A 9,040-nucleotide genomic window follows, 5' to 3' on the forward strand; every position below is an offset into this window, starting at 1 on the left:
TCCATTCCAGGTGAGAAACTCGATTACCTTGACCAGGCCAGGGATCTTGTGAATTCGAATTCCTGGCTGTTTGACTACTTTCCAGAGCTTGTGAGCCTGGACAGTGTATTCAGTGAACAGAAGCGTCCAGATTGGATGAAGCATCCGGAGGCCTATCTGCCATCCGAGGACGACGAAACCGACTGGACGGACGTGGAAGAAGAAGATTGTGAGTTTGAGCAGGAAGTCCTACAGAATATGGCAACTTCCTTATTCAACATACAGGACTTATTTTTTGAGTATCAGGACTGCTACAGTAAGCAGGACAAAAAGCGCATTTTTTCGGCACTCGACAAGATCTTTTTAGCTGCACCAGAGCTGCTAACCAGATTCCCAGAGCTGAGAGACATAAAGGAAATGTTTGAGCAGGGTGAGGCCCCTTTGTGCATTGAGGACTCCATGGACGTTTTGTTCGAGTCTGAGCTCACCGCCACCTGTAACACGGAGCCGCGCGTCATAACACTTTCAGACACTGCTCTCGCTCCAGCCGGGTACGACACTACACCAGAGAAGGCTGCTTACCTGCTGCCCTTTGTTCCAGAAATACAGTCAGAAGATCCAGCCACACTCCAGATTCCCCCAAAGCCAGCACCACGGAAATTCCATGCAGTGCGCGAGGCCTCGCGGCAGGTTCTGGTTGAGCAGTACGTCCCGGTCGACGGTTCCACAGCGCAGCCACTCCACATTACGCCGGTCCCAGTGCCTCGAAGGATGAAAGCACCACAGCTCGACTCACGAGCTCCAGCTCCAGCATTGCCCGAACCCTTCTTTGCGATTACTCCTTCAGGTTCGGCTGATCACTCGCCACTGAGGTCGCAAATTGAGCCATCGGGAGAGGTCATATCATCATGGAGCTCGGAGGAGCCCAAGTCTGGTGAGCAAGTTAAGCCGCCTTCTGGGTGTCCGGCCTCGGTCACGGCGTGCGGCCCGCCGCTTGAAGAGGAAACAGTCACGGCGCGTTCCGCGTCGTCTTGTTGTCCGATCGGAACACTCGCAGTGGCGCCAGCTGACTCCGTCTCTGCGTTCACTACGATCGTCTTGTCTTTACCTTCGTCATCTATCTGCACCGCCTCTACGTCATCAGAAAGCGACACAGCCTCAGCGTACCCCGCTGTGAGGTTGCTGGAGATGCTGCTGGAGATGCCGCTCCGTCCTGCAGCTCCTGAGATCTCCTTTGAATCATCACCGGTGGTCACCGGTGGCTCCACGCGCCCAGCTCCACGGTCAACAGCGGCAACTAGGAGGGTGAATCCCACGCACACGCAGCCAAACAGGGCCGCCATTCCTGATCTTCATGTGTCTGCTTCAGCACCAGACCTGACCACTACCACAGAGAACCGCTACCGTGGGACGGTTAGTGACTTTTCTTTTTCCATCTGGTTTATGTTACTGTGTTTACTTGCCTGTGACTTCATCAGAAACCTGTTAAAGATACCGCGGCTGACTCTGAAAAGGTTTCCACGTGAAACGGCAAAATGTCTGTTTGACTTACTACATCAGAGTCTGAGAAGTGCTTCATGTAAGCTGCTGATGCAATTAATGTTTTTCATGGGTGTTGTAACGAGCCCCTGTATTTCGTTCTGGGGGCTCACTCAGGGGAAGGGTCATTATTTTAGGAGAGAAATGGTTTTCCAGATACGCTCATTTACTGGGAAGATTTCTTCCTCCCTGCTTTGTTCTCTGTCGTACAATTACATAATTGACTCTGTGTCTTTTTGGATGAAGCAATTTATCGTCTCCTGGAAGTTTTTTGTTGATGCACTCTGTGGCATTCTGACGGCCTGGTTAAGTACTCTACGGCGCATATTGCATTACTGGTTCTCGGTCTTCGTTGACTGGCTTGTTGTCTGGATTCGGAATTTGGAGCCGGGTTGCATATTTCCTGTTAATGGGATTTTTGGGGTGATGTGGGCATTAAACGCACTGTGCTTTTGGGTAGAGCACCTGATTGCCTCGTTTCAACTCTGTCTGGGTGTCCTCTATTACACTCGGATGAAACAAGTTAAGCTCCCATTGAGTACAGTAAGTCTCCGGGTCCCATTTCCAGTTGGATCGATTGATGTCTGGAATGGCATTCTGGAGGGTAATGATGATTCTCTTACTCGTTGGGTTTATGTCAGTTCTGGGGTTCTATTTCTGTATCTGTCTCTGTGGCTTTCCTGTTTTGTATGCTCCGCCTTTACACGTCTGATTCTTTCCCTGTGGGGTTCCCGGGGTTGCAGCCTTACACCTCCTCGTACAAACTTCTCTGACTCCGCCTTAGAGGCCAGTGTTCCCACTAGTCGGCTCCCGCATTCAAGTACTGGTGTTGGTAAGCCTCGTGGCTGCCCCCCGGACCTGGTCTTCCACCATCCTCCCGGCTTATTTAGATGCCAAGTTGTACCGGGTGTCCAGCCACATGCTGGCATTTTTTGTTCTGTTTGTCAGCTAGGGGTTCCCTTCCCCCCTTTTGGTCATGTTGTCCATCATTCTTGGGGTTCACGGTCTTTGGATTGGCCTCTCGCCTCTTTTTGCCCCCGTCCGGGGTCCCCCGCCTCCCTCCCTTTGTCGGGGTTCCAGTGGTCCCTTTCTGCGGCCGCCGGGGTCGCCCGCTTAGCGGGGGGGTTCTGCCACAATTTTGGCCGGCTCTGGGCTTCGATCCTCATTTTTCCTCTTTCATTTACTCTCCGTCTGCCCCAGCTCTGTTTTATTAGCCATGGTCAAGTGCTGTTCTAGTTGTTCAGCCAGGTTGGGTTTTCATTGTTTTTCATTTAGCTTTCATCTGTATGTTTTCTGTTATACTTTTATATCGGGTTTTGCTTTCTGGTAATTAGTCTGTTCCTGTTTAATTCTGCTTTTGTACTGATCAGTTCTAGTTGCTTCTGTATTTATGCTCATGTTTGATTTTGGTTCCTGTTGTATTACATTCTGACCCTGATTTCCTTTTTGCTCGGTTCCGTTTTTGCTGTTTGTTCCACTCTGCACCTCCCATCATGTCTTCATTCCTGGTCTCACGCCCAGTTGCTTCTGTTCACTCCACGCCCTGCATCTGATATTATGTTTTTTTCCTCACTTTGATGCAGTCTGTTTTGTTTCTGCTCACTTCACATCACTGCACCTGCACCGTATCTTTCACTCACACTCTTGCCACCTGCTCATGTGTCTTTGTCTTTTACATCACTCCACTCAGTTTCCCTTCCTTCACTATCTTGCACAGTGTTTACTCTTTAGCCAGAAGCCACACCCCTTCTAGATTGTTCCTCATGTGCACCTCATTTACACCACCTGTCCCTCACTTCTCACTGATTAACCCACAAGTATTTAAGCCTCCACAGTCTCATGGCTCACTGCCAGATTGTAGTCTTGTACTCTTTCCAGCGCCCTTCATTGTCCTGGTTTTGTCTTGCTGTGTTACGGACCCTGCTCTGTTGTCTTCGACCATGTCTCTTGCCTCATCCCGGTTGTTGGTGTTTGCTCGTGCTTCTGAATTCTGCTCGTGCTTGACTGCGTCTCAGCCTGACCCTTCTTGTACCTCTACCTCGCTGACTGATTACATGTGTACCGAACCTGATGCTGAAATAAAGACCACGCTTTCTCTTACACCCAGGTCCAGTCTGGGAGTCTGTATTGCGGGTCCAACCGCTCCTGACGCCAGGCTGCCGCCCGGCATGACAATTCTGTTTAGAAAAAAGATGCATCAAGATGCATTGATGGTTGTTTTATAATGAACACATTCATGAACTAATGATCCAAGATCTGCTGTAGCGACTCCGCGTTAGTGCACTTGGTTTCAGTGCAGATGGTTTCCAGTTCAAACTCCACCCCTGCCACATTTGATGTAATGTGAATGTGCGTAAGGAAGGGCATCCAGTGTAGAATTTGTGCCAAATCAACATGCAGATCCAAACTGGATCTGCTGTGGCAACCTTGAGTGAAAACAAGGGGAACAGCTGAAAAGTTTTACTTTTTATGAATAAAGGCAGACTAAATTCAATGAAAATATTCAATTGATAATTGCTAGTAAATGTTACTTGAGTTATTCTTTTAGGTAAACTAATGCATGCAAGTAAAAGTTACTTCAGAATTCTCCTTGTAAAATTTATTTGGAATTTCTGAGTGGAAAAACTTGCCTAGGTTTTTTCAAGTAAATATCACTCCAAATTTTTTTCATTGTAGGGTCATGGAGTCTTGGCATAGAAAGTCTCATTGACCTTGACTTTGAGGGCAAAGCTGTGATCTTTGTGCAATGAATAAAATTGTAAAGAGTTGGACCATCTGAGTTTGTAGTTGAAAGTCTGGATCTTATCTTTGATCAAACCTTTCAATGACATCCTGGACTCTGCCATCAGAAGTGTCTCTGTTTGTGGTGAAAGTGTCAAACCTGCTGAAAGACTGAGTTTTCCCAGCCATGACACTCGCACTATCATCACACTGCCTTCACTCAGACTGGCAATTGCTTTGTTGCATCGCTCACACATAAACTTCTCATTAATTGTGGAGCTGCCTGGCCAGCAGCATATTGGCCACTTGTCCCTTGTTGCTGTAAAACACCCACCCTGATTGAAAATGAATGGCAGCTGGTCACTTTGCCTCTGTCTCTTGTAGCTAACTTGAAAGTAGGGTTACTGTGTAGTTGTGAGACTTGGATGCTAACCAGTGACTGAAGGTGACTGCTGGATGTCTTTGGTACTTGGTCTCTTTGGAGGATTCTTGTGTACTGCTGGAATGGCTGCGTCAAATGGATGGTTAGTTAGGGAGACTAATGTGAGGCATGCTACTTGTATTGTAAGTTAAGGCCTTTTTATGCTTTTACTGCTCTGTAAGTCCATGGTCATGCAATCACTTCAAAGAGTCAAATATGCAAAACTATATTCACTGTTAAATAAATATAACTAAATGGAATGGGACTGTGCAAAAACAGGTGATTGGAGTACAGATGTACAGTACCTTTCAGTGCAGGGATGACAAATCTGTACTTTGTGATAGTGAGGCAGGCAGGCAGAGTAAGTGGGGGTCTCTGGGTTTTGGTCCTGATGGACCTCAGCCTCCTGCCAGAGGGGAGGGTGACAAAAAGTTTGTGACCTGGGTGAGATGGATCGGCCACAATCTTCCTTGCTCACCTCAGGGCCCTGGAGGCATACAGGTCCTGTAGGGATGGCAGACTGCACTTGATCACCTTCTCTGCTGCATGGATGATACGCTGCAGTCTGCTCCTGTCCTTAGCAGTGGCAGCGAACACAATGTTGGACTCAGTGATGGCAGTTTTGTGACAGTTTTTCTGCAAATTCTAACATATTTTAGCATTGATTAATTAGCTACAATAAAGTTGAACAACAACTCAGAAAATTTGATAATCAATCAACTCAAATAACTAATGTAAAAAAAATGCAGCTGTTTTAAAAAATCGTATAGAATTAACATGCAATTATATCCATGTGGCAGCTTGCAATATTGTAATATTTTAAAAGGAATCGGTGTTTCTAATGCTCTACAAAGTAGTAAAATTACAACCCCAATTACAATGAAGTTGGGACGTTGGGAAAATGTAAACAAAAACAGAATACAATGATATGTAAATCCTCTTCATTGAATACACCACAAAGACAAGATATTTAATGTTCAAACTGATAAACTTTATTGTTTTTGTGCAAATATTTGTTCATTTTGAAATAGATACCTGCAACATGCATCAAAAAAGCTGGTACAGTGGTATGTTTACCATTGTGTTACATCACCTTTCCTTCTAACAACACTCAATAAACGTTTGGCAACTGAGGACACTAATTGTTGAAGCTTTGTAGGTGGAATTCTTTCCCATTCTTGCTTATGTACGACTTCAGTTGTTGAACAGTCTGGGGTCTCCGTTGTATTTTGCGCTTCATAATGTGCCATACATTTTCAATGGGCGACAGGTCTGGACTGCAGGCAGGCCAGTCTAGTACCCGCACTCTTTCACTATGAAGCCACGCTGTTGTAACACGTGCAGAATGTGGCTTGGCATTGTCTTGCTGAAATAAGCAGGGACGTCCCTGAAAAAGACGTTGCTTGGATGGCAGCATGTGTTGCTCAAAAATCTGGATGTACCTTTCAGCATTGATGTTGCCATCACAGATGTGTAAAGTTGTCCATGCCGTGGGCACTAACACACCCCCATACCATCACAGATGCTGGCTTTTGAACTTTGCGCTGGTAACAATCTGGATGGTCTTTTTCCTCTTTTGTCCAGAGGACACGACTTCCATGATTTCCAAAAACAATTTGAAATGTGGACTCATCAGACTTTGCGTCTGTCCATTTCAAATGAGCTCGGGCCCAGAGAAGGCGGCAGTGTTTCTGGATGTTATTGATGTATGGCTTTCACTTTGCATGGTAGAGTTTTAATTTGCACTTGTAGATGTAGCGATGAACTGTGTTAACTGACAATGGTTTTCTGAAGTGTTCCTGCAGCCCACGCGGTAAGATCCTTTACACAATGATGTCTGCAGTGCCACCTGAGGGATTGAAGGTCATGCGCATTCAATGTTGGTTTTCAGCCTTGCCTCTTACATTTCAAACGTTCTCCAGATTTTCTGAATCTTCTGATTATATTATGGACTGTAGATGATGGAAACCCTAAATTCCTTGCAATTGAACATTGAGAAACATTGTTCTTAAACTGTTGGACTATTTTTTCATGCAGTTGTTCACAAAGTGGTGATCCTCGCCCCATCTTTGCTTGTGAATGGCTGAGACTTTTGGGGATGCTCCTTTTTATAACCAATCATGACACTCACCTGTTTCCAATTATACTCAACAAAAATATAAACGCAACACTTTTGGTTTTGCTCCCATTTTGTATGAGACGAACTCAAAGATCTAAAACTTTTTCCACATACACAATATCATCATTTCCCTCAAATATTGTTCACAAACCAGTCTAAATCTGTGATAGTGAGCACTTCTCCTTCACTGAGATATCCATCCACCTCACATGTGTGCCATATCCAGATGCTGATTAGACACCATGATTAGTGCACAGGTGTGCTTAGACTGCCCACAATAAAAGGCCACTCCTGAAAGGGGCAGTTTTGTTTTTTTGGGGGGGGGGGGGGGGGGGGGATACCAGTCAGTATCTGGTGTGACCACCATTTGCCTCATGCAGTGCAACACATCTCCTTTGCCATCCATGAAGAGAACACCTCTCCAATGTGCCACACGCCAGCAAATGTGAGCATTTGCCCACTCAAGTCGGTTACGACGACGAACTGGAGTCAGGTCGAGACCCCGATGAGGACGACGAGCATGCAGATGAGCTTCCCTGAGATGGTTTCTGACAGTTTGTGCAGAAATTCTTTGGTTATGCAAACCGATTGTTTCAGCAGCTGTCCGAGTGGCTGGTCTCAGACGATCTTGGAGGTGAACATGCTGGATGTGGAGGTCCTGGGCTGGTGTGGTTACACGTGGTCTGCGGTTGTGAGGCTGGTTGGATGTACTGCCAAATTCTCTGAAACGCCTTTGGAGACGGCTTATGGTAGAGAAATGAACATTCAATACACGAGCAACAGCTCTGGTTGACATTCCTGCTGTCAGCAAGCCAACTGCACGCTCCCTCAAATCTTGCGACATCTGTGGCATTGTGCTGTGTGATAAAACTGCACCTTTCAGAGTGGCCTTTTATTGTGGGCAGTCTAAGGCACACCTGTGCACTAATCATGGTGTCTAATCAGCATCTTGATATGGCACACCTGTGAGGTGGGATGGATTACCTCTGCAAAGGAGAAGTGCTCACTATCACAGATTTAGACTGGTTTGTGAACAATATTTGAGGGAAATGGTGATATTGTGTATGTGGAAAAAGTTTTAGATCTTTGAGTTCATCTCATACAAAATGGGAGCAAAACCAAAAGTGTTGCATTTATATTTTTGTTGAGTGTAGGTGTTCTTTGAGCATTCATCACCTTTCCCAGTCTTTTGTTGCCCCGTCCCAACTTTTTTGAAACGTGTTGCAGGCATCCATTTCAAAATTAGCAAATATTTGCACAAAAACAATAAAGTTTATCAGTTTGAACATTAAATATCTTGTCTTTGTGGTGTATTCAATTGAATATAGGTTGAAGAGGATTTGCAAATCATTGTATTCTATTTTTATTTACATTTTTCACAACGTCCAAACTTCATTGGAATTGGGGTTGTAGGTTTGATTGTCTGGTGGACACTTTAAACATTTCTGCAGCACAATTAAATCACCAAAACATTTATCAGTTAGAAATGTGAGATCGTTTGATGGGAGGTGTGTTCAGATTTTCCCAGAAATCTCTGCTCAACATTTACTTTTAGCTTTCATTTGACTGATTCAGCATGTTATATTATGAACTGTGCATTTTGGCTGTCAGCACACAGTGGTCAAAGGGCATACTTATTAACATGCTTTCAAGATTATACTGAGTGACAACCTGCAGAGTGACCAATGCTCTTAAAACAAGAAAATTACAAGCTTCAGGGAGACAGCTGTGGTTTTAAGGTTGTGCACTGAGGAATGAAGAGCAGATGGTAAATGTCCACAGGATGACACAATCAACTCTTATCAGGTGGGTTCAGATGAGCCTTAGTGCAACTTACACTGGAAAGAAAAGTACAGGAATAACATTCTGAACCAAGGCAGTAATGTTCAACATCTGTGCTCGTGTTACACATGTGCATGAAGAATGGCTCGGATCGACCCCTGATGTTCTGTGACAGAAAAGCACGTCTTCTAACAGCAATAAAGTTTCTAAAGTGCATTTTCTGCAGACAACAAGGATGATTAATAACATGTTTAAAGCTAAATTATAGGAATTATAGGCAGAATAGAAAAGAACCCAACAGCTTTGTCTAGTTTAATCATCTAAAAATATATAAAAGCCAGATGTATGTGAAAGCATATCCACCTATAACTGTCCTGATGCTTAGCAACAGTTTACTGTGGCAACCCCTCCCACACAAATACATCCCCACCCTTCCTTCCTTCCTTCTTTCCTTCCTATCTGTCTATCCTCGTCCAAAT

This window comes from Thalassophryne amazonica, chromosome 16 (assembly GCF_902500255.1).
Source record: "Thalassophryne amazonica chromosome 16, fThaAma1.1, whole genome shotgun sequence".
In the NCBI taxonomy this organism is placed as follows: Eukaryota; Metazoa; Chordata; class Actinopteri; order Batrachoidiformes; family Batrachoididae; genus Thalassophryne; species Thalassophryne amazonica.